A 27,808-nucleotide genomic window follows, 5' to 3' on the forward strand; every position below is an offset into this window, starting at 1 on the left:
TTTTGACAGCATTGATATGTGGGGCAACACATCTGCTTGGAGGTAGAGGCAGCCACAAAGCTCTATGTGGCACAGAAGATGTATAGGCCTTTGGCCACTGGGCACTTCCTTGTGCTCGCCTCCCCTGCAAGAACAGCCAGCATGGCTGGAAGGCTCCTCTGGAGATTTTGTATGGCTAGATGCTGAGATAACCACCTTGTATCTTTCACTTCCTACCAACAAGTAGAAACACTGGTAAATATAAAATAAATAATATGACACCACAATAGTATTATGAAAATAGGTGAAAACGCTCAGAAGTCGCTCAGACCGAGAGTGGTGGAAGCGGATCTCAGTGTGGCTGATCTATTTGTGCTGTTTCTAAAGAACAGGTGCAGTTCCTGTAGATGGTCCCTGAAGGTAGTGTTACGAACGGATTCTCTTCACCAAGGAAACAGCCCGTAATGGGATTTTGGCTGAGCCTGTTTTTGTTTATAAAGAAAGCTAGAGCACTGGGGATGTGTTTCAGCAGTGTGATGAACGCCACTTACCAACCCCAGGCTTCAGCTTTCTGCCCTGCTCCCTCTCCCATCTGTCCGTGGGCCGGGACCGCTCGCGCTGCGTCTTTCCGTGCTCGCGCTGTTCGTTGTGATAGAGTTAAAACAAGTGGGGGTACTCCCGGTGTCGTGATATTTACATTTATTTTACAGTGACTTAGTGTTGCAGTAATTGATTACTGGTGTGTATCCAGAGAAGCCATGTGGCACACCGTTGAGTGTTGTCTAATCCATCCACTTATTTATCATCCGCGATCCAAAACACCAAAACTAATAACAGTCGCGTACTTGCAGAGGTTATAGGACGGTGATCCAAAAGACATTCAGTTCAAAAATTTCTTTCATCCATGAAGTTCATCCAAACATTCCAAAACACGCTTCTCCCTTGTTTCAAACACACTACCAAAAAATGCAGTTTGTAACACAGCTGATCCGCCTTCCTCATCAGTCCCATATGGGCTGAGTAACCAATCATGTGGCCACATTGGGAAGACAAGTAGCCTCATACACACTGCTTTTAAAGTGACATCCCCAGTGCTCATAAGAATGACTAAAAGATATACAGAAAACATACGAATAACATACAAACGTAATGAGAGGGTATTTTATCCTATGTAACACCTCCCTACCACAAACAAAAAAAAATCTCTTTTTAAAAAAAAATCTTATTTATGGGATATATTCACTTTTATATACAAGTGAGTCAAAAGCCTGTTCCAGCCGATCACACAGGACCTAGACTCTTGATAAATCAGCCAAAACCTTTTCTTTTCCCTTAATATGGTGTATAGCCAAACTATAAGGCTGTAGAGCTAAGCTCCAGCGATAAAGTCTATGATTCTTGGTCTTGAATCTCTCCAAGAAAACTAGAGGATTATTATCAGTGTATACCTCTACACTACCTGAACCACTAGAGGTATAGATTTCAAAGTGCTGTAAAGACAAAACTAGAGCGAGAGCCTTTTTCTCAATAGTCAAATAGGGCTTTTGGTGTTTGTTCAGCTTCTTGGAGAAATACGCTATAGGATGGTCAATACCAGTAGAGTCAACCTGCATCAACATGGCTCCAATGCCTACATCAGATGCATCAATACAAAGGTCAAAACCTCTCACCTGCCAAAACGAAAATCTGGAGCAACTAACATGGGCTCACATGACAAAACTGCCTTCAGTTGCTCAAAAGAAAGCTGACACTTACTCGACCAGACAAATGTCTGGCTCTTCTTCAAAAGGCAGGTGAGAGGTTCAGCTACACTGGAAAAGCTTTGGACAAACTTTCGGTAAAAACCGGCCATTTTTAGAAACCTCATGAGCTCCCTCCTATTTTTAGGGGGCGGCAACTCCAGTATAGCGTTGATCGTGGCAGTACGCGGTTTCACCTGACCCAACCCGACTACATGGCCTAAGTAAGTCACTTGAGCTTTCGTGATCTTACTTTTTTCCAAGTTGACTACCAGGCCTGCCGAATCCAGCCGGTCAAAGAGGACTTGCAGATGAGTGAGATGCTCCTGCCAAGAGTCAGTATAAACAATAATGTCATCCAAATATGCAACACAGTTAGTTAGACTTTCCGTAAGGGCATTCATTAGCCGTTGAAAGGTGGCAGGTGCATTTTTAAACCCGAATGGCATGACTGAAAACTGATATATGCCATCTGGTGTTACAAAAGCTGAGACCTCCTTTGCACGACTAGTAAGCGGAATCTGCCAATAACCTTGCATCAGGTCAAACTTTGATATAAACAGTGCTGTACCCATTCTATCCACACAATCTTCTAGACGGGGTAATGAATACGAATCAGTCTTAGTAACGCGGTATTGGGTTTCCTATAGTCTACACACGTGTGGAGTACCATCCGGTTTGGGAATGGGAACAATAGGAGAGCTCCACTCACTATTACTAGGCTCGATAATTTTGTGCTGTAGCATGTATTCAATCTCTTTCCTTATCAACTGTAGCTTTTCAGGATTTGGACAACACACCAACCACAAGTTCAAAGAGCTAGTCTCCGCTGGTAGGCGGCAAGTGGCGGCTTTTTGAAGCCAAGCAACTGGGTACGGAAATGACCAATTAGATGACAACCGGAATGAAGAAACCATAGACTGTATGGTTGGCCCATATAATGAATTATTTCTTTGCCCTTGGTCTAGGCTACTCAGTGATGCAGACTTTTAAGCCCACCAGTCCCATAGGCAAGTTACCAACAAGTTTTTAAATTGTACTAATATATCGTCAGAGAGTACGGAAAATACACAGGTGCTGTTTGTGTTATATATCGTTCAATAAGCAACCTCATCACAGGCATGGTTAGTATATGCTTACTTTGTACATTATCTCTGATCTTGTTAAACTTAATCTACTTGCCCATTCTGTAGAAAACATATTGTGTAAACTATTCCATTGAATAATTTGTGGCCATTTCTTTGGTACTGCATTTATTTTCTGATATGCAAAGATTGCAGGGAAATATGTTCAGTGTAAACTGTAAGGTCAGCTAGCTAGTTAGCTGAGGAAGAGAGCAAAGAGGAGTCCTTCAACTAAGGGTATGCCTCATACACCTTCTAAACACAAAACATGGATCTCAGAATAAAAAACGAAGCATGAGAGAAGGCTATACAAGTTGCGAGCTTGGGAGCTGCAACTGAAGGAGATTGCTGATAATTTTGTAAATTAAGGATTGTTGGATGCCTGTCAAATCAGTGAGAACAAAGTGCTTTTTTAAGGAGATTTCAGTTCGCATTCTGACAGTGCCAGACTGTTATAGTTTCAATTGTGCCACTGCGCCGTTTGTCTCAGCAGTTGTTTTATACTGTATATATTTATTTAAAAAGCTCCAGTGCTAAATGGTAAACGTTGATCAGACTGTAAAGGTTCACAAAGATACACAATGTCAGACCCAAAGTTTAAATTTTAAATTAATGCTCTGCCAAGCAAAGTGTGCCACATCATTGAAGGTCACCCTTCACCCTGTGCTGTCAGCTTATCTGCAATGGAAGTTGCCTGATATCCAATATCGAAGCAAAATGGCCTGGCTCTGTCCATGATTCAAGAATGTTTCGAGCATCATCACTGTCACAGAGGTTTGCACAAGGCAAGAGAATGTTGTTACTACCCAAGGTTTACTTGAACCTTAAGAATCTCATGTATATTTAACCAACACTTTTATTCTGTAGGGGAATTTAATGGAGTTCTGCTTGGGGACAGAGGCTATCCCTGTATGCCGTACTTTCTGACACCCTACCCAGAACCAGCAACAGAAGAGGCCTTCAACCATGCCCACATAAAAACCAGGGCACAAATTGAGATGGTTTTTGGCCAACTGAAATCTAGGTTTCAGTGCCTAAAAAGCCTCAGGGTTACTCCTGACAGGGCCTGTGATATCACCATAACCTGTGCAGTCTTGCACAACATTGCCACCCTACGCTGTGAGAAACTGCCCAGAATGTTGCTGGAGGAGCAATGGGAAGACATTGGCCCAGCCCTTCAGGAACCCATAGATGGAAGAACTGTGCGGGACCTTTACGAAAATACCTATTTCAATTAATCCCCATTTTATTCATGGTCACCTTTGTTTTGGAGTGAACCCATTTATTTAAAATCTTAGCATTTATAATTTAAGGAAAAAAACTGTGCCAAAGTTGTTTATTCATTCACTCATTTTGTTCAAGCTGTGAAAAAAATAAATAAAGTCAAAACCATGACCATGCTGTTTAAATTTATACAACCTTCTCCAGTTTCTTTATCTCCAACTGCAACTTCTTAATTTTTAACTTTCGGTACTCAATGTACAGTTTCTGACTTTCAATGCCAATAAACAGATGACACTTGTAAATCTAACGGACATCCTGTGAAAGAGAAAATGTGTCAAAGAGTAGCTGATTATGTAGTTGATAATACCAATATGAACAGTCACGTACTTCATTCCTTGCTGAAGTACTTGTTCTGGTCATGTTCTGCAGCAAGGTGTATGGTTTTACATAATTTGAAAAATGAAGACACATCCAAAACATTTCACATTTGGTCTTGCCTTTGGCATTTCTGTGACTGCAGAAATAGTCTCCTCATCAAGGGCCCTAGACATGCTGGCACCACCTCCCTGCAAATAGAAGAACACTTCAGTTGTTAAAGCAAAAGAAAGAATTGCATAAGATGCATGGTGTTTTTACAAAATAAAAACTACTCACACATGGGTCAGGTAAGTCTTTGGCATCTTGAGTTGGGGGATCTATCAGGCATACAGTGTCTCCATTCACTGAAAGATATAGGCCTCCCATTAGTCTTTACCATTGAGAGCCTGATACCTGTTGAGGAAAAGTAGTAGACAATACCTTGCACACATTGCTCCCGAGCACCTTGGGGAATTATGTCTTATGAGGTCCACCCCTCTATTCCCTCTATTAGTGGGCATCCCCGGTTGTAGCTCAATGCTAACTCCTCTGCAGGTGTGAGGTCCTCAGGTGGAGGTCCCCCACCAGTAGCAGTGGCATCTGTTTTTTTTTTTTTGGTGGCTAAAATGGTACATATTTACAGATCAGCAACTATTTTATCAAATAAATTTCATTATAGGCTACTTGCCACTCTGGAAAATGTTTTTATACTTAATTTTCACTTGTTCCTACGTTCTTTTTTGGCTATTGAGATGGCCCCTGTTGAGATGTAACAGAATGAATATAGGCCATGGGTTACTAGGTCAGAAAGGCTTCAAACACCTCACTGAATTAGGCTATTAACAGTAAATGCATTGTAGTTATGTCAGTTCTCATAAGTTAGCCTACACCATAATTTTAAACCCATCTGATATTATCTAGCCTCCTGGTGATAATATAGCCACAGTCTTACTGTATCTAGTGATATGAATGTTCATTTATTAAAAGATAAAGCAATAAGTAGGCTAGTATAACTTATGCATTTAATCTGTCAGCAATTTTTTGCCAATATTCTTCGTAGAGTTCCATCAACAGGGTTTGTTCCGCAGCTGAGACGAACATCGGTTCTTTTTGCGACACAGTATCTTCTGTTCAACAATCGCCTGTTCTGGGCTGCTTATGCACTCCGTGTGTGACCGGGGCTAGTGTTTCTTCATTTGTTCCTGTTTGGGATGACATGTTAAAATGGTTGCATGTTTTTCCCACCCCTCTTCCCTGAGTAGTTCACCAATTAGGTAGGTTTCTATATAAGTGAAATGTACCTATCGCTTGACCTTGTTTCCTGCTCTTGTGCCCGCCTCTGTTTCTGAGAGTCTTCCTGTTTTGGTGAGAAGTACGTGTAACCGTGCAGTCTTGTTCCTCTGTTTTAAGGTTCAATATCCACAGTGGTGAATTCATAACCCTTTGTATTTGTAGTTTCCTGGCCTCTAGTAAATCGCTGGATCCTACTGTGAACCAGTTGTTGCTGCATATAGGTAGTTTCGGAAGATGTGCATATTTAACTGAAAGTCTGTGTTTCCAATGAGTAACAAACCCTCCCATTCATTCACAGGTATCCGTAAGCCAGAGCGAGTGATTGATTTGCCTGGCTGAGGTAATAGTGAAGTGAGGGTGTGTCTTCACCAATCAAAGTGCGTGCATTTCTGAGGCTTACATTACATTACATTACATTACAGGCATTTAGCAGACGCTCTTATCCAGAGCGACTTACACAACTTTTTACATAGCATTTTACATTGTATCCATTTATACAGCTGGATATACTGAAGCATAGCAGGTTAAGTACCTTGCTCAAGGGTACAACAGGCTTAAGGTAGGCTATAGGCATGGTAAGTAGGATTGCCTTATGGCATCCAAGGTAATTATTTTTCATAGCAATTGTCCAGTTACCTGGTTTATTGGTTTGTTTTTTCCCCCTTTTTAGGTTGCCTGAATGCGCTGCCGTTTTGCCTCTTTTTCTTAGCATAACATTACTTGCCTAAAACTTATCAACTACTTTGTAGGTTTCCCCTGTGCTTATGATTTGGTAAAATAGCTTTGTCAGAATATGCTATGGTGTTTGGTAGTTGTACTACACTTGCTACCCTGAATGCTCATTAAGTGTATTCGCGCTGGTCGTGCTTTACTGCCATTGTTCAGCTGTTAAATCTCTGTTTTTTACCTTAAACGGGCTAAACTGTGTTTGTTGACGGAGGTACGGGAAATACTGTAATAGGCCTACCTGAATTGACGTTTTAATTTTGAAATGATCGAAACTAACCAACTAGTTCTTTGTATTTGATTCATTGTTTTTAGCTATATCTATTAAATTGTTTAAATTAAGGTTGGAGGGTCCCTCACTGTTAGCGTTCCTGTTAATGGTAATTGCACTGAATCACTTATTTAACACGAATTTGATATGTTTCAGATGGGGTGGCACGCATGGTGGTAAGTAGAATTCACTTGGACAGCCCTTAATTGCTAGTTTACCTCCCACCGAGTGGGTTCTTGGCTCACTCGTTAGCGCCCTCTAGTGGTCATTTTAGTTATTTTTAACAAAGGTAGTCTGGAAGTCCATGTATGTATTCTGATGTTAAATTAATAAAAGTTTGGTATCATTGCTTCTTCTGCTATTTTCTTGTAGTTTCTAATTGTATTGGCTATTTGAGCTTGATTCTTTTCATACAGGTACTTCCAGCCCTCTATTTTAAATCTCAATTGTTGGTTACTCAAGATATTACCAAAAACAAGTAAAATGACTGTTATCCCAGGAAGAAGCAGATCAGAAGTTCGTAGTAAAAACAGGAAGATTTATTACACAGCCAGCTACGGAAACAACTCAGCGAGAAAGTTCAACAGGTACTCATGCGTAATTAGATTTATACAGTTTTCAGTACATTGACATTTGCATATAGTGGAATTCTATTGTCGAAAGGGAGCACTGCCTCTGATTGGTGATAAGGGGCCGTGCTTCCTTCTGATTGGATCATTCAAATCCATAATGGTCATGGGGGGCTCGCCCCCCCGCCCCGGGGCCCCAGTGGAAATTCCCAGGAAGGGAAACCTCGAAACGGACAGGAATGGAGACCCATATGGTCATGGGGGTTTCTCCTTCCTCCGGGACTTAGAATACACAAAACTGTCTGTTTCCCAACACAAAAGTTAAAATCATTTCTTTTGAGCCACGTCTCTGTCTTCCTTTAATGAAAGAACCAGGGAAATGCAAGATTGTTCAAGCCTGGTTTGAGTTAACGTTGACAAGACACGGGTAAATTGTGTTAATGGAACGGCTTGAGTCTTAAGTGAAAGTCGACGTTAATTCAATTGCTTTTTCAATTAAGCGCAGATTTCATTAGCAGCGTTGATGGAATACCCTCCAGGTCTGCTGTGCTTCTCATCACGAAAGTTGACCCCCCCAAAATCTCTGTCTGCTTCCCAATCACAGCAGGGACTGGGACTGGCTACGATGTCTGTCTCTTTGCGTGTATGCATACCTCTCATAGTGTACATTTAAATGCATTACTGTTATCAGGTTCTCATAACAAATACAGTGCAAAAATAAATGATATCTGTTGTTGTCGTTGTTGCGGTTCCTGCACGCGACCATGTGCATCCATGGTCACCCCCGGTCTCACTGATAGCACAGATAAAGGTTTGCACTAATCACGTAACTGCCCACAGCTGCGACCGCCAGTCAGCTAAACCACTCCCCCATCTCTCCGCCTGCAGCCAGCACCACAACCACACCGCCCCCTCACACAGTTAGCTGTCCTTGAAAAGTTAGTATGGTTTTCAAAGTGTATTCTAGGGGGAATTGGATTCTAGGGGATCAAAAAACATGATGTATCCATGTGTATAAATATAGTAGCTGTTGGGATACAAAAAACTGCTTCTGAGTTGCTATAAGAAACAACATGCATTTTGCTGTTATATGTTTGCAGAATGCCATCTTTTCAACAAACAAAAATGCCACATTCTCTTCAGACGGTAAGATGAAAAAACACATGGCCAAGTTATTTGAAATACTTTAGGAAGCGTTGGGTAGCAGTATTGCTTTGGAATACAGAATGTTTAATTAGTGTTAGCTAAGGGAGCCAATATTGTCTATTGTAACTTGGCCTAATTTTGATATCAGTACTTTCAATGGCAGGCCTAGATTTTGCAGGTCTTAATGAGTTATAGTGCTTTGTATGTGTCAGTAAATTCTTTTTTTGTAGGTTGAAAATGTGTTTTTTTTTTTCTTAAGATATACATTACTTGCGGCAATCAAATGGTGAAAATGTATAATCAGTCTCATAATTAATTAGTCATCAGTTAAGTCATTATTTGGAATTTCAACAGTTAATAAAATAATAATCACTAACCTAACGTGTAAGTTCTTTGAGGTGGTAGGCTCAAGCATTTATCTGAATAATATTACATTACATTACATTATATAATAATAATCAGACCAATGAGGAGGTTTAAAAAAATAGAATTTATTTAACAAACTAACACATCTAAATAAGACTAAATAAGGGAGGAGATGGAAAGGGGACTAGAATTTTAAGTGTGTGGTCATGTGTGTTCACCAGCACACGTGGTGCAGGAGACGACAAAGCCTCCTCTGATGGAGTGAAATATGAATCAGCTTTTTGCATGTGAGACTAGTGGTGTGTCGTTTGTGAATGATTTCTTCATTTTGAATGATTTTTTTGGTGAACAAATCATGCTGACTCACCTTCATGTAAAGATTTGTTCATTCGGATCAGCTCTCAGTAAGTTGCAAATTTACCATTCGCCGAAGCTACTCCTATTTAACTATTTTCACCATTGGGCTATGTACTAGCAATGTACAATGACAGCATTGATCCGCTTGAGCAGGGCATGCTCTACGAGCTTCTCATGTTTGTGTGATCAAAATAGCAACAGTCCCTAAACTGAAAGCAGCGGCAACGTTGGAGAGCAAATATAGGGACCGGATCCGCAATGCGCTAGCTACGCAGTTGCTGGATCACTACCACTCTCTCTCACCAAAACGTCTTCGTATTGCAATGACAAACACTTGCCTGTGTAAAATTGAAAGCAAATGACTTACAACTAAAACTCTTTGACTGCATTATAGAGTATAATGTAGCCTAAATAAAACATGAATGAAAGAGTATTCAGTAGGCATTTCCCAATGGATTCTGTATTAGTAAAGCTACACATTCATTAGAAATTGTCCCACACTGCTAAATAGTATGGTATTTTAATAAAATCGCCTATGGATTATATAGTTATCAGTCCTTTTTTGGTTGCAAATGATTTTGTAACTTGCGTCACCTAACTTGCACACCTAAATGTTGCACAAACGTCTGTGAAAAACGGTGTATGCTATGTAGAAATTCACCTATAAAGGACAGTAGGTGACATTTCTGAGCAGTTTTTTGTCACTAAAGACAATAAATTATCAAAATATAAGCAACTGCGCCATATGCCTATGGGATTTTTTTAGTATTTACATTGAATTGCAAATACTATTTATATCATTAAATAAATTATAAGAAATTGCTTGCGTACTACTGTGTTGGAGCAGAAGCCAGTCAGGCCAGTCTTTCGTTTGTTTCCTTTAATTCATTAAAAGTTTGAATGACGGGATGGATCTGAATGTACTGATGACTCAAATGAATGAAATGTACTGATTGTACTGAAGGACTTGATGACTCAAGTGAACGAAATGTATTGAAAGACTCAAATGACTGACATAAACTGATTGTGGTGAATGTACTGAATAACTCACAAGAACTGAAATATTAAATTGGTACGAAAACTCAAAAAGTAGCCTACTGAACAACTCACGAGTGTATAGCATAGGCCTACTAATGCCTTGTGCGAGCAGAAGTGAGACAAACAGAAACAGGTATGCTATATATTTAAAGGCGTTGTCCTTAATTATATAACAGATTGTAGCAATTAGACTTATTTGCTATTGTTAAATGATATTGGACCTAACTGCAAGTCTTTATGTCAACAATACATAAATAAATAAATAAATAAATAAATACAAATAAAATATGGATCAAATCGTAGTCGAAAATATAATAAAGGTAAGTCAATTGCAAGATCAAAAAATTTGAAACTACAGTAAAGAAAAGTGATAATATGATAATATGATAATATGAATAGATTATAATTTAAATAAATAAATAAATAAATATGAAAATAAACACAATTAAAATACAAAATCCCTCTGGAACTTCAGTTGGTTACACCAATGTAGGCTACATAGCCTGTATACATTTACATACTGAGTAATTTGCAAATTGTCATCACCACCTATAGTTTATCATTCAAGTTTCATACTGTATCTACCAGTTAGCACCGCCAACTTTCCCAGAGTCCCAGTTGCTAAAAATGTTCCAATGCTATAGTCGTAAACTGTGCTTAGCAGTAGCTTCTGTTTAGATAGTCTTCGAACTAAGGGTGAATTCACACCATTCGAGAGTTGGCTGTGTGGGAAAGACGTTGCACTGACTGGAGCTAGTAACTTTGCTGATTAAAAGGTGTATGTTCTAATGAAGAGCCCTTTTGACCTAGTAGTATCTAGGTGGGAGAAAAGACATATTGTCGCTGATCTGTTACGCTGCAATGTTGTGAGCACTAGGTTTTTTCAGGAGCTGTAAATGTATAATTTGAGTTAGAGCCAGATAGGGAGGTCTAGAACGTGAGTACTATATTCAGCAAATGAGTGTTTTATTAATGGTGAAGTTTGATGTACTGACTCAAATTGACTGATTCATTTTAATGAATCAAAGTTCCCAACAGTATGTGAGACTGAGGTAAGCAACATCTCGCTAATCCTGGTGCACTTTGCCATTCTAAACACACAAGACCATACATCCAATAATTTAACAGTGCAGTATGTAAATTTGGAGAAATGACTGAGAGAGATTGAAAAAAACATTCCACCCCGTTTCACCCCTCCCCTCAGCTCTCCCTTTAAAGTGAACAAAAACCATAATTGCAATCAAAAAATGAATTTGAAAATATATATTTGTTTTATTCTGTTCATATTAGATGAAGAAATACCCTCTATTTTAATGTGTTTCTTCTTTTTTACGTAGGTTACTGAACAAAGTGTTGTTCAGCTATTGGGAAATAATGACCGCCACGGATGCAAATAGGGGGATTATCCAACTTATTACATGGCTAATTACCTTATACGGTGCTTACAAACAATGATTATATATTAAGTTACTTTTACCTTTATTGAGTTTTATCGACTTAATCAGTTTAAATTTAAATATTCTTCTGTGGCCCTTTGACCATATTGTTTTAGCGTTGTCAAGTAAAACTCTTTGATAGTTCTATTAGGAACTTTGTTAAGCAAAAACCTCTCATCATTAATTTTATGATTCCATGAAAACAATGATTCTATCAGGAAAAATCGTTCCTTCTCATTATACAGTTAACACCAGTTTTTTGTCATTACATTATTAAAGAAAATTGCCATAACTCAAATTTATCTCCCTCTGTCTTGTTTTTTTAAATGATTTGGTCAAGCAGGGTAGCCATAATGTCTTTTCTTGTCCCTCTCAACGGAGTTAGAATGGAAACTAACGTTAGCTTAATGCTAGGTTCGCCACTACTCACTATACCTCGTTCAAATTCAGTTGGGTTTAAGTCAAAATGGTCTCATGGCATGCTTGCCTATTCAGGAGTCACGGGATGCATGTTTCGAGTGACATCGCCCTTTTCATTGATGCCCCTTTTCCACCAAGGCATTTCGAGGGCCGGTTTGGAGCCGGTGCCTAATCGTTTCCGTTTTCAACAGCAAAAGGACCGGCTCTCGGCCGGGAAAACTGGTTCCAAAGCAGCACCAACTCTTAGCTGGTCTAGAACCAAGAACCGCTTATGTTAGGGGCTGGGGGCAGGATTATCGTGACCAACCAAGAACAACTAAAACTTTGTGACCGCCAGGTAGAGTGAGACCACCTTCGTTCGACAGACAGGAAAACGTAAACTGATTTGCAACTATATATGAAATAGGCAAAATATCGGTAACAACCTGTTCCTAGTTATGTAGGAAAAAATGTCCTTGTTATCTTCCAGTGATTCTTTTTTCAGTACTTTTTCAGTAGCGATTTTTTTCTGTGCCGGCAAATAAGTCAGAGGTGGTCCAGCGCTATAGCTTTTGGTTGCTAAGGGGATGTGTATCGACCTCCCCATATAAATGAATTGAACTTTACATAAATTTGCTAGCATACAGTTTAAGTGTCCTGTCTTGCGACATAGTCACTATCAGTATGCCTAGGAATCTGATATTCACTGTTGTAACCCAAGTCGCAGGATGCAAAATAGCCGTTAGGAAAGCAGTTTTAAATTATGAAGCAACGTCTGTGCCATTGGATTTAATGGGTCGTGATGAGATAATTCGAGCGTGTTGCTTGTCTTAAGGTTGATATAGTAAATAAGAGGTCCCTCCAGTTTTTTGCAATTCAGAATTCAACACAAGTTAAACAAAATGCCGCATTTTTCTCGACGCTGCATAATTCGTAAAACGGCAAATTATTTTTATTTTTTTGTTGGGGAAAATGCGACATTTTGATGTTGTGTTGAATTCTGAAAATTCTGAATCGCGAAAAACTGGAGCGACTAAATAAGGCTGTAATAATATAACTAACTGTATATGTATGAAGTTTTTTTTTTTGTTTTACATTTAGACAGTTTATTATGTGTATTTTTACAGGACATACATTTTAATAGGTAACGATGTTGCTGGGAAAGCGGAGATGTATACAGACGTATACAGTGACATAATGACATGGCTCTCTAACCCGTGGAAAAGCAAACCAGTTCTTAGAAGGTTCGCAAGTTGAACCAACTGCGAACCGGCACTAGCACCAGCTCAGAACCAGAACTAGGTTCGCGTTGGTGGAAAAGAGGCAGGAGAGGACAAGGGAAATGACTCAGTCTTTAGAATGTAGTCTCACCTTTCGATAAGGGGACTATGGAGAACCATAGCCTGTATACCCGTTTCCCCTGGTGATGGGGTATACAGTGGTCAGAAGACTGGCCTTTCACCTGGTGATGAGTGGACAATACTGGAAAGTGGGACTCCTGTCCTGTACACTCAGGAGGGTTGGACTCCTTTCTATCTTTGTTGCAAAGAGAAGAAGACAGTGTATGGCTTTTCTCTGCCTGGTGTTGGGGAGAAGACAAAGCTAAAAATGCTGGAGGTACAGAGTCACTGTAGTGCTTTTTATCTTCCTCTTGAGGAGGTAAGAGGCCGAAAAAGGGTTTCCTGTACTACCTACTGTTGGTGAGGAGAAAATTAGTGAGAATCACTGCAGGAATGTTCTGATTGCTGCTTGTGGCTGTAGGGATTTCTGAACAAAAATGATGGTGTTGAAGATATAGATAAACTCAGGAGCACAAGAACAGTGTCAGGAGCTCCTTTTTATATTTTAATAAAACGACCAGTTGGACAGAGGTACAGTCTTCGAAAATATGAAGTTCAATACATGAGAGTATATAGTTTTCAGAGACAAGAACTGTGGTTCCAACCTCTGAGATTCATTCAGCCACCATATAGAAACAATTCCATTTGTGGCCAATTATAGACTGACCATGTGAGTGTCCTCCAACTTAACAGTATCAGGGGGTTTTTGTTCCCTAGGTGCATGTGACTTGCAGTTGGGGTCTGTAAATTGTATGGGGTGAAACAGGATACAATGGGCTGGACATTCAACACTTAGAAAATTATATGAATCAAATTAGTATGATATTTTGTTATATAATTTGTTATATAATTTCATTTACATACAACAGCTTGGTTGAATACTCAATTCTGATTGGTCCAAGGGTGGGCATTCATTCTCAGTAAAGGGACACCTCTGCCTTTTAACAGTTTTAAAACTAATGCGCTACCAAATCCAGCATTCTAAAGCAGTTAAAACAGCAACATTATTCTTTCAATTTTTAAATGTTGTTACATCCCCTCCCCTTTTCAATGTCCAATTTCGCAATGGATGTCAATGTTGAATCACGGTTCTAGTTACTGGCTTCATTTAGGGTTGCCAAACATCCCGCAAAATATTGAATTATTTGGACAGTAGAATAGGCGTTCCGTATTTAACTCATGGCTACAGGGCTCCTTTTCTTCTGTATCTTTGTTAACAATCGCTTTTATAGTAACTGCTGTTTTGAATATAATTTAGTAGTTAGCTAGCTAGCTAGCCAGGATAAAAAGCATGTGGTGAGACCATTTTGACCTAAACCCAGCTGAGTTTTAATATTGGCTAGGTGACAAGTGACGGCGCACCTATCATAAAGCTAGCTGGCATTCAAACCCGATTTCAGAGTATGAATAGTGCCAACTGTAAAGTTTGATAGAGGAGGAATAATGGTCTGGGGCTGTTTTTCATGGTCAGTCAGTGACAAACCAATATAGACGTAAATGACAAAATTATTGATGTATAGAATAATAGAAGCAACCAATACCTTTGTACAATAATAAATTGATTATTTTTTTCCTAAACGACGTCCCATATGCAGATCACCCGCTATGAATGTAAAATGTGACTTGACAGTCTGCACATTAACCTCATATTCATTGTCCTCATATTGTTTTTGTTGTCAAATCCAACAACGGAAATTGTGTCATCTGTCCCAATAGTTTTGTATTTAACCATATAACCATCTCAAACTCAACCTGTAAATTCCAGTAAGAGCACAAACTGAAAATCAACAGTCTTACCAATACTGGAGTTTTTAAGATAAGATATCTAAACAGAGTAGTCAGTGTGTTCTCAATATTTATGCATTTATATTCCTTCACAAAACAACTAACATATCATTAATTTTGTTCTCTTCTGCAGAGTAAGTCACCACATTGTAATTGGAAGGGTGATGTTTTAACGATCTTAGCACATGGTCTATGGTGCAGGTGCATTTAGAATGTGTCCACATCCACTTTTGCTAGTTAACTTAGATGATAAATGTACAATTGTTTGATTTCTGGCTAGATAATAGAGACTCTGTTGGCCCACTAGTTGTGGAGAACTGAATTACATCTGAAATAATGATCTAATTATTTCTCTGGGACTTCAGTATGAATGAATGAATTCATTCATTCATTCATGAATACGATTTTTAAGGTGTCCATCCTCAACACATAGATACTAGGTAAAGGGTATTATTGCATGCATAAATATACAAACAAAAGTACATTAAAAATAGCATGATAGTGCACATAGCCCATGTAAATGCACATTTGTACATTAAAAACTGTAGAGGACCACTCAGGTAAAGTCATGAGATACCAGTTAAAGTACACAAAAAACACACACAATAAATTGTGATTCTCATGCTTTGCGGCACTGCATGATCATCAACACTCATAAATAACTGGCTTCTATTAAGACAAAGGTGGCAGGAGTATGTGTCAAATTAACACGTTGCTGATTATTGTAGTATTTTGCAATATAATTTTCTCCTTGGACCCTTTTTGGGGGTGTCTGTTTAGGTCATGTTAAATTATCTCCAATATACAATATACAATATACTGTCACAGGTATGTGCACATCTTTTCCTGCAAGTTAAAATATGAAAACCTGATTACTGATTATTTGTATTTGCAAATGAATAAAATATTAATAATAAAATAGAAAACCAAAACAAAGAATAAAGTGGAAATACACATTAAGATACATCTTAGGATATATTATCACAAAACATGAGTATGACATTTTTATATCTATAGCATGTGTTACTTTGTTATGTAAGTACATTGTACCAAAGAAAATATTTAGCATCAATTCCTTGTGATTTAAAAATTTTTAAAACCTATTTAAATAAATAATTTCTTTTAAAGAAATTCTTACTACTGAAAGAGGCCCGCAGTTTGTCATGCTGCCAAGCCATCTTGTTTTATTCTGCATGTGCTGTCTTCTTGCCACAATGTTTTCTAAAGAAAATTCAGTTGTGTTTTAATGTAGCAGTATTTGAGTGAGTCAGTCACAGGTGCAGATAGGAAGCAGCTTGTGAATTGGAACTCACACTTGTATCCCCTGTGTTTTCTGTGAGTATCATTCCTTTAGAGTGTAAATTAGTTCTTTATAGAATAATAATTAAATGAAGCAGGGTAGAAAATCAATGAATAATTATAGTTCCAACTGATTGAAAGCCTGTCATCCCTGCTCAGATAATTGTCGGAAGGCATGTTAGTTCATCAGTGCATCGCAATCCTACACTCTCTCCTCTAGACATGACATATCTTCACACTGATTCCCATCTTATCAATAAGAATTGACCTTGCATTATCTAAATATGGCTGTATTCATAATTTGGCTCTCAAATCTTTGTTGGATATAAATTCATGCCCTTTTTCCTTCTACTGAGTCCAGAGATGGAAACTTATTTTTGGATACATGCATGTGTAACGGGTTTCACTCTGCGTTGTGTAGTTTTTGTGTGTGAAAGATGACGCTGCGACGACAAGGTAAGCTGAAGGCCCATTTATTTGCTCCTCAGCCTGCATTCAAATATCAAAAAGACAATGGTGAGCAACACAGGTCTCGCTCCCATACATGTGCTCCACCGCACCTTCTCTCTCAAAGTCCAGAAGCAGAAATGAACACATTATGGGTGAGTGTAACAACAATATTTTACATTAAATGTAGTTTTCAATTAAAATAAATATGTACAAAAACCATAAAACAGTGTGCAGTTCTCATTTAAAATAAAATAAAATAAATAGAAATACAAAATAATGTAAACTCGCATACCTGCATTCAAATATCAAAAAGACAATGGTGAGCAACACAGGTCTCGCTCCCATACATGTGCTCCACCATGTGCGGAGTTTCTTCCTAACACAAAGTACTTAGAATCATACTCCATGGATTTACCTTAGAATAAGTACAGAAAATCGCTTTTGGCAAATAAACACTACAGGCCTTGTAAAAAAATAAATATAAAAACCAGGAAGTTCCCCCCAACAATTGTGAAGTCAAACTTGCCCACTTTGCTCCTTCAGAATAAAGGTTCGCTGCCCATCCACTCGTTCAGGTCAAAACAACGGTCTCTGTTTATAATCTAGTGTAACAACATTTCACTGCTACACATGGAGAGCTAAGCTTCAGTCTCCGTATTGTGTTACATATACTGTAACATGCTATAATGATGTAGAAAGCTTATTTAAATTCAAAATGATGCATTTTCTCCTGACATATTTATTTCAAAAGTCAAGTTCTGGCTTGCTGAGTTGGCCTCAGGACTTTAATTGAAATCACTTGGATCCAGACTTGTGAATCTTCTGCCCTTCCTGGAAAAGTAATTAACTGTATAATTGGTTCTATTCTGTTAAAAGATTTTGGCTACAAGGAAGTAAAGACAGTGCCGTGAATTATGAGTAATCACTGCTATCATTATCCCAAGCAACACTTTCACTGAGTTATTGTTGGCTTGGATCAAGCAAAGTTAATATACTGTGATATTAATTTAACTTGGTAATGTTTACTAGTAATGGGTAAACACAGAAAGTGTTGAAAAGGCAATCTTTCTCTATTATTGTATTCCATGCAATATCTTTATTTTAACTGAGAGATAATGGTGGGGGCGGCACGGTGGTGCAGTGGGTAGCACTGTCGCCCCACAACAAGAAGGTCATGGACTCGAACCTCGGCTTGGGGACCCTCTGTGTGGAGCCTGTATGGTAGACAGGCAAGCGGGCAGACAGATAGACAAGGGGGCAGGTGAACAAACAGACACATGGTTGGGAACCAGGATGGGGCGAGGTCTCTGGGAACTGGATGGGGGCAGCGACGGCTTGGGAACACTAGGGGGCGCAACAACACTAGGGGGAGCGACCACACCAGGGGGAGGACGGACACCAGGGGGAGCGACAACACTAGGGGGAGCGACAACACCAGGGGGAGGACGGACACCAGGGGGAGCGACAACACTGGGGGGAGCCAGAACACCAGGGGGCGAGGGAACACCAGGGGGCGCGAGAACACTTTGGGGGCGCGAGAACACTAGGCGAAGCATGAACATTAGGCGAAGTACAGACATTGGGCAAGGCATGGACACTAGGCAAGGCATGGACACTGGGCAAGGCATGGACACTGGGCAAGGCAGGTGGCTTCGCCTGCGGAACAGCGGCCAGGGCAGGCCGCGGCATCCCCTGCGGGACAACAGACGGAGCAGGCGGCCCCTCCAGGGCTCTGGACGGCTCTGGAGGCCTCTGCGGGGCTCTGGGCGGCTCTGGAGGCCTCTCCGGGGCTCGAGGCGGCTCTGGAGGCCTCTCCGGGGCTGAAGGCGGGGGCGAAGCACAAACATTGGGCGTAGCAGGCGGCGGTGACCCCTGCGGAACAATGGGCAGAGCAGGCGGACCCTGCGGGACAACGGGCAGAGCAGGCGAACCCTGCGGGACAACAGGCAGAGCAGGCGGCCCCTGCGGGACAACGGGCAGAGCAGGCAGCCTCTCCTGGGCACTGGACGGCGCAGGAGGCCTCTCCGGGGCTCGAGGCGGCTCTGGAGGCCTCTCCGGGGCTCGAGGTGGCTCTGGAGACCCCTCCAGGGCTTTGAGCGGAGCAGGCGGTGGAGGCCCCTCCGGGACTTGGGCCGGAGCAGGTGGCGGAGGCCCCTGCCGAACGACGGCCAGAGCAGGCGACGGTGGCCTCTGCGGAACGACGGGCAGAGCAGGCGGCGCACTATCGACTGGGGCAGGTCCGCCTGTGCGGCTACAGCGCTGAACTCCCTCGCGTAGTCCAAAAGTGGGCGCGACCCCTGTCATGTATCAAATAGTCTGTCCGCCCACTGTCTACTGGACAGGGGGGCCTGTCCAACGGCAGGACTTGGCCCGGAGGTTCCCCCAGCCACCACCGGCTTGCTCAACACCAGTGGCATGACTAAAAAACAAAACCTCGAAACGGGAAGGGGGGTAAGAGAAGAAAAAAAAAACTCTGCTGGGTCCAGTAGTGGCTGGATCCTTCTGTCACGGGGGCGTAGTGGGGGGTAGGACCCAAACGAGTCAAGAAAAAACACTAAATCCACAGAGTAAACACTAAACCAAGAGTTGCTTTTAATCAGAACAAAAACCGAGGGAACAAAAACGAAGCCGCGCAGGGCGAGTCAAAAAGGACAAAGTTCTTGAAGCGCAAAAACAGAGGAAGAAATTCCAAAAAAACAAAGCAAAAACAGAACACGGGCAGGGAGGATAACACTCATGGCAAAAACACTGAGTAACAAGAAGGAGCACAAGCTGAAACACAATCCAATACGCACACAAGGAACAACCAACTAACAAGGATCCAGCACCTGAGTCAGGGAGAAGGGAACTTAAATAGACACGACACTGACGAGACACAGGAGGGCACAATGAACAATCAGGCCACAGAGAGGGAAGGGAAAACGAGACAACCAAAAAACAATAATTGAACAATTGAAAACAATAATACAATTAAACAGGGGGAGCAGGACACAAAACAGAAGTGATGCCATCTGGCGGCCCAACAAGGAAAGACAGAGGGAAAACACAGAACCATGACAATAGGTATAAGTGTGTGAGTGAATGGTGCGTGTGTCCTATGATAGGTTGGCAGCCTGTACAGGGTGTATTCCTGCCTCTCGCCCAATGCATGCTGGGGTAGGCTCCAGCAACCCCTGCAACCCTGCTCAGGACAAGCGGGTATAGATAATGGATGGATGGATAATGGTGGGCAAATGCCAAAAAAGAAGAAATTACTGCACTAGGTTTGGAAGAAATATAGATGTATATTTATGCATTGTTCGGTGCGGTACTGCATAAGGAGCAGAACTGGTATTCTCTACATAGACAAAGACAAATAAAAAACTAAGATAACCATTGTGACCTGGGTGTAAGTATTGTAAGGGTTAATTTACTTGGCAAGCTATAGCATAAATAAGTAGGATCTCATAAAAAACACGTTTTCAACGTACAAAAATGCCAAGTTACTCACACATACAAGACATACACCGTCTATACACCGTCTATAGGCCAGTAAGCACAGAAGAGCTCCCGTTGAATCCATATGGCTTTGCAATATTGTAGCCGGTTAATAACTGAATGTGCAGACGGTACGTCATAATGCAGTGTATACGTTCGGTGAACGGCGGGTAGATATGGTGCAAAAGCAATAATTGAGAAGTAGTAGACAATTATTAGTGAGGGTAAAAGCAGGTTAAAGAAACGTGTTCCTAGCTGGGCTTGAACCTACAACCCCGTATTTCCAAGACTGTAACCTTGCCCACTAGGCCACAGGCAGACTAGCTGTTTAAACTGGAAATGTTTCAGAGTAAAAAGGTGTGGGTATTTTGCGTGTGTATGCAAGTTTTTGATTGGGTCGTGTAGGTGAAGATTTGGCTGGTGTCGGTAAAATGTCCAATGGGGAGACATGTTGTTAGTGGGATAGGCGGCAGGAAAAATAAGAATGAGAAGAAGAAGAAGGAGAAAATGCAAAATCTCCTAAGTTTGGGGCTTTATTGTGTGGACATGTGAAGTTGTTTATGAAATCTGTCTGTTGAAATGGGGTCAGAATGTACAGAATTTAATGTTTTTAAGGGCTGAGTGTCTGTTGTGGTTATTTCTGTGGGGAACCCTGAAAATTGCCAAACTCTCTGTGCTGTATAGGTATGGGGCAGCAGTAAGTAGGTCATAATCATGTGTGGATTGTAAACTGCTCTAAAAACATACAAACTGTAAAGAGTAGTTTTGAACATGCACAGGAATGTTGTAATAAAGCACACTGAACAATTGTGACTAAGACTTTTGGTCACTGAAATGTGTTCATCAAGGTCTTGGGTATCAAAAGATGACAAAATATTTTAGCAAATCCAATGAGAAATATAAAATACATTGCTAAAAGTTAGTGTTGTGACTACTATTTTTCAACACCAGGTGAGAATGGGAGGGCAAATGGCCTTTATGTAATGAATACGCATTGGGTAGGACGACCTGCCAGCGAAGTAGGCTATTCACACCTGGCCGCATGCCTCCCCACCATTAAGACAAAGACTCAGTGAGCCATTTAGAAGACAGAAACAAAGACATCTTTTGATTTTCAGAACATTTATTGAAGCAAACTATACGCATGGAAGATGAGACTGGTGTACTCTTGCAACGCTTGCGTGGCCTCTTAGCTAGTGGTGAACTAGGCCGTGTTTCCTGATCAGCATCTCTGTAAATATGATAAAAACTAAATTGTTAGGAAATGTGACATCAAATCAAACTTTCTTTATATAGCACATTTCCTTCAACAGGTGAAAATTAAATGTGCTTTACAAAAAAGGGGCAAACCACTAACTAATGAAAACAAAACTTAGGACATGTGACATGGTTACATCATATACAAACAAAGAACCAAACAAACACAACCAGACACAGAGAGGTAGCCTATAATTTTGAGAAGCAATGGTTAGAATCGTTCGTAGTGTGGAAATTTACAAACGCGCATATTGCTGGATGTTCCTACAAACACACAGATACGTTGCAATACAGTACACATATTTACCAATATGATCATAAGAAATATACTTACGCATGAAGTTGATCCTCAGCTGGATCAGTTCGCTGTTCGAAATGACACCGCTCTTCATCAGTGTCGGCTTCCGGACGGACCATTTTCCAAAATTAAATGAAATGTTCACCTCAAAAGAAGTGAATTAGGCGACACTTTGACATTCTACCCCGCTTTCGCAGACTTGGCATTTCTCACATGGATCTCGCATCGCCCCTCCGGTTGAAGGATTGGTTTTACAATGTTATGTTAACATCGCATCATTTAAAAGCTTGTGCACAATGCGATAAATTATCATGTTTAAAAATATGTTGGTTGGAAGCTGAGTGTGTTGTAGGCAGAGCTGCTTGGTCAATCAAACGAGTAAAATTAACAACTCAATTTTGGACATTTTGTAAAAATGTAAAAATAAAAAAAAACAAAAATAGGTAATATTTTTCATTAATATCTCTAACACAATGTCTTACCGTCTTTTGTCACCTTCTTATGTCATTTCCAGCCAGAAGAAACCTATTCGTCAAATAAAAATTCACTATAACTCAAAATTTGGCATGGGTATGAATAATTTTGGGCTTAACTGTATGATTATACTGTAACATTTATGACATTATGCATGAAAAATAAACTCAAAATATGTTTTCTGAAAAATCACCAAAACAGGTTTGACCTCCCTACCATTACATGTGATAATCGCCAGTGGCAACGATCATACATAGCCAAACTGTAAAGTGCCCTAGAAGTGTACAGCAACACTAGCTTTTGTCCTGTCTCAGCCCACTTCACAATTTTAAAAGATGCAAATTGGGGTTGAGAGAGAGGGCACAGGTGGGAGGGGGGAGGAAGGAAAGGCCACAGAACTAGTAGGTAATACGTCGTTTGCCCTTAGGTGGAGCCAGCAAGGAGAATCTTGTGTCTCACTGTTTTGAATAGGGACATACTGTAGACCAAGCTACCTGTACTTGCTATTTTATCATAATGTCAGCAAATTACTTTGAATCATTTTTTTCCTACAGAACAGCAGGTGGTCCCTGCTTTTTATGAGCAAAAAGTGTTTTGTCAATAACATACATAATTCTATATCTGATTGGTACATTGTTAATACATAAGCATATAGTAAGATCTAACAAATTAAATAATTGGCTGTGTCTCATCATATAGCATGAATACTGAATAAACACACAATGACCTCTTAGTCTTCAACGTTAGATAAACAAGCTTTAAATCAGAAATAATTGTTTGGTGTTTATCTAGCAGTTGATTTCTGAGTCCTGGGCAGCATGGTGTCATAGCCAGTTCATCCCTAGTAAGTTGAGGTCAAGGGAAAGGCTAAGCTCACCCGTTTATAGACTCTCTATTAACATATAAGAGACAGAGCGAGAGAAGACACACACACACACACACACAAGCAATATTTCTAACTTCTTGTTGTCCTTGGGATGTTCGGTGCCTGGAGACGGAGGGGCCCTGCTGCAAGGCCTCAGAATTTAGCTTTGTACAGACTTCTAGTTTATGGTAGAGAAATCTCTCCTCCATTCAATCCCTCCTATTTTTTGTTCAAGCGATAAGCCTTGAAATGTAAGTTATATTACTTGGTGACCTGAGTTGTCTCTTTTTGGAGGTCTTTCCCATCATTGGAATGAGTCACAACATGCACTCAGTCGTCAACTGCCTTCTGCGATCTGTGTTTAGCACAGTGGGTAAGAGTGTAGTACAGTGGGTAAGGAACTGGGCTTGTAACCGAAAGGTCGCAGGTTCGATTCCCGGGTAGGACACTGCCGTTGTACCCTTGAGCAAGGCACTTAACCGAAATTGCTTCAGTATATATCCAGCTGTATAAATGGATACAATGTAAAAATGCTATGTAAATGTTGTGTAAGTCGCTCTGGATAAGAGCGTCTGCTAAATGCCTGTAATGTAATGTAATGTGTTTCAGATCACAATATCGTCATCAGCCATGAACCCTTGTGGTGCTTCTGGCCATTCCTGTATAAGGCTGGACTCCCATCTGACACTTGTTATTGGGGTAGCCTTACAAACACATCGGGTAAAGAGGTTAAAGGCAGAGCTTATCAGCATCAGTATGAAACAGATCAGCAAAAGTCCTTGTATGATAACAGTGCCGATCTGCCCCAAGCCATTGTTCAACCACCCAAACACATCCCAATTCCAGGGAGGAGTTTGATGAATTTTTACTTTCTGAATGTGCTCAACAAAGTTGTTAATCTCATCTGCATTATCAGAAATGTAAGTACAATTTTTTGCCAACCACAGCGTGTGTGCCACCCTGAGACGCCAGAACATAATCCAGAGCTGTTTGATTCTGCAAAATTACAGTTCTGGTTGCCACTAATTCTGCAATGACACTTTGTATTGCTTTGGCTGTATTGTTAGCTACAGATTCAATTAACACAGCTATTAGTTAAATCTCAGCTATTATTCCTCCTACTCCATATGCTGGAAATATAACACAGGCAACGAGTTCTCCATTGTTAATCTTTTACATCTATCTTAGTACTGATTAAAGGGTTGCACAATACCTTATGACTGGAATCACACATGCAACATTACATACTACTCCCCACCCCGCTGGCAACCAAGCATATACTTTCTTTCTGCAAACAAACAGTGCCATTGTAGGCGTATTTGGGTGCTGAACAATTTTCACACATATGGTGTATAGTATAATTGGTACCATCTGGCTTAATAATAGTGGCTATCACATTTCCAGAAGAATCACAGTTTACTATATGATTCCACATACTTTTCCCATAAATTTAGTTCAAGTCCCAGTACAGCATAAAACATTTTTCTGATTACATCAATCACATGGCAGGGGCATGTTAGTATTATTCTCTGCCATAATATAATAACTGTAGTTGTTGTTTTCACACTGTTGGTAGACATAGGAGCCAGTTAATCCCCCTTGAGGTGTATTAACTTGTAGTGCGCCAATTGGGCCAACAAATTCAGTTAAATTCTAATATGCAGGATATCTTTGTGTGATATCCTGTACCCCCTACATCAGTACCTTTGTGTGATTACCTTTACTCCCCCCCTTTCCTGTGATGTGTATTCATTTAAGACAATGTCCATTTGGCCATTCATTTACTTTAACCCCTTAGCGCACATGCCAAATCTGGCCAATCCTTGCCCATTTAGGGGGTACCCTATTTAAAGCTTGATAACTCTAAATGTGAACACCACAGAGACTTGAAAAATGGCTTAAATGAAGCAAGACATTCATACCATTTACAATACTAGCTTAGATTACTTTACATTCATAATATTGGAAGAAATAAAGTGCCACAAATGCAACTGTCTAGGCAAAAAATCTAAAATGAATTTGCTCTTTATTAGTTCGCAATGAAATACTGAGAGATTGCATATATACAGCAGGTTAAACTATACATGTGCTGGATCAAAAACGTCTTGACCACAAGTTCATAAAATCTAAGGGTGGATATGTCGAACTACTAAAGATCTATGAAGCAAAAACTAAGCAATGTACCCAGCGTCTCCAAATCTACCCAAAATGTCGAAACTATGCATTGCTGTAAATCACAACAAATTCACGTATTTCACTACAAATCAACTGTTTTGATTCAAGAAACTCACTGTTGCATCATTTTCAAGTGGGAATTACAAGCCTTCCGTCAGTACAGTGGTCTAAAATAGCTAGGGGTCCAGAAGCATCCAAAATCTCTCCAAAAATGAATTAAATGCTTTTTGTCCATTATAAAGCATATAAATGAGCCCTTATGAAGGTTTAAGATGTTGCACAGTGCGGTACAGTACCTAAATGTGTAATAATTAACTCTTGTACGTATTTCTATACTCTGTACTCTCATATGTTTTCTTGTATGGGGACGGGACGACATGTAAACAGTTTTCAACCATCCACCATGTTTTAGCAATGTTCCAAATCATGTCATCGCTGTTGCATGGAATACAAGAACTACTAAACTACCAACGAACGCTTACATTACTGTGTGAAATATCCTCGTTATAAAATACCACTAACCTATTTAAAGACACCCAATTTAAAAAATAACGTATAGGCCTATAACCGAAATATTTTGAGCAGTAATACATACATTGCAATGATGAAATCTTATCTGTGTTCAGTAGATAGAGACAGAGACAGTAAATCAATGATGCAATTCTATCCGCTTCTGTCTTACTACAGAAAACAATGGCAGCTAGGTCTATCAGCAAACATATGGCTTAGCTATGCCCAGAAGTCCACAATAATAATAGTATTTTCCAAGAAATTACACAAAATCGTTGACAGTGTTTCGTCAGGTGCAGCGTCTTTTACCTGCTACCACAGAGGAAATGTGTAAGTGAATGCGATGATGAGAAAACTTGGTTACGCTGATATATAAAACGCTATTCCAAAAGCAAAATTAGACATGTTATACATTGTTAGAAAGCTTATATTCTCACCTACTTAATAATGAATTGTCAATCAAGCCAGACTGTACTAAAAAGGGCGACAACTCCATAAACAATGTGTGGTATTACGCACAGCTATTTTGGAGGCTATTTTGATTTTCTGCCCAGACAATTGCTTTTGGGCACTTTATTTTTTCCAAAATTATGAATATAAACTAATCTTAGTATTGTAAATGGTACAGTTGTCTTGCTTCATTTAAGCCATTTTTCAAATCTCTGTGGTGTTCACATCTGTTATAAAGTTTTTAATAGGGTATCCCCTAAATGGGCAAGTATTGGCCAGATTTGGCATGTGTGCTAAGGGGTTAAAATTACCTGTGATGTGAACAAAGTAGATGCCCTAATTGACTTGCCAAAAGAATTGTATGTTAACATGAAATTTGCGGAGTTGTGAAAAACTGAGTTTCAATATTTTTAGCCTCTGTGAATGTAAACATTTGGCCTCAACTGTACATATTCATACATGCTTGCATCTTTGTACACACACAATTGTACACACACAATTCATCTGTATACTCCAAATACCCACACTTATTATAACTACAGCAACTAAAGCAATGAAGTATGTAGGACTCTCTCCTGTCTGTTAATAATCCTCACAGCCTGTGGATGAAAGCTGTTTTTCCCATGCATGGCAAATTGTGGTCACTCACTCATACACGATCTGAGAGGGACGTTCAGTAGTACGCATGCGCAGGTGGTGCTTCGTTTAGTTGGAGTAGGCAAAACGCAAACATGTTAGGGTTACCTAAAGTAACGTTAGGCGATAAAACAGTGCTTAAAAATGTCGTGCCGTTCGAAGTGGTGATTTCGGGAGATGCAGACAGATAAAGGCATACGGATCGCCTACTTTAGTTAACCTAGTTTGCACGTACGGATGCTATCCTACACGCATGAGTAGGGCCTAAGGACACACAGCTACAACCACCGATACAGATGTGTGGACACATGGAGGACAACAAATAACCTTACAGAGGTGAGGATGAGCCATAGCTAGCTAGCTATATAGTACAGAGGGCAAAACAGAGCTTTAGAATGTCGCCAGCAGTGTATGCGCGTGAGCTCAACAACACATTTCTCATAGAAAAGGTAGTTTGTAGCCTTTTTGTCATTCATTACAATGGTGGTACAAGTGACAAGAAGTAAGTGGTACTGTGCTGTTAGGCCTCATTGATCGCCGTATAAGGTTAATGTAAAGTACCTAGCACAATCTGACAGCACTAACCCATAAAAATGTACTGTGAATGGTACTTGCTCAATGGACGGTAAATGTGAAAAACATTCCATTATCGTCAGCGGCACCAAAATTTTCTGTCACACCCTCAATAAACGGCAAAAGTCCCAGTAGAAGATTGAATTCTATCTTTTAAACTTACATATTTTCTGAAATGTTATCAATTCCGCTTGG

The 27,808-nt window shown here is 40.1% G+C and overlaps 1 long non-coding RNA gene across 1 annotated transcript; it reads right to left on the bottom strand.

Annotated features, from left to right (window-relative positions):
• Window positions 1-7,230: 7,230 nt before the first annotated feature.
• On the bottom strand, window positions 7,231-23,881 carry LOC135261814 (uncharacterized). Its single transcript, XR_010332036.1, has 2 exons — window positions 23,638-23,881; window positions 7,231-7,363 (listed from the first exon to the last, which is right to left on the bottom strand). It is a non-coding gene; the product is annotated as an uncharacterized LOC135261814 (long non-coding RNA).
• Between the last annotated feature and the right edge of the window lie 3,927 nt (window positions 23,882-27,808).

The sequence above is a fragment of the Anguilla rostrata genome, chromosome 8 (genome assembly GCF_018555375.3).
Source record: "Anguilla rostrata isolate EN2019 chromosome 8, ASM1855537v3, whole genome shotgun sequence".
NCBI lineage: Eukaryota > Metazoa > Chordata > Actinopteri > Anguilliformes > Anguillidae > Anguilla > Anguilla rostrata.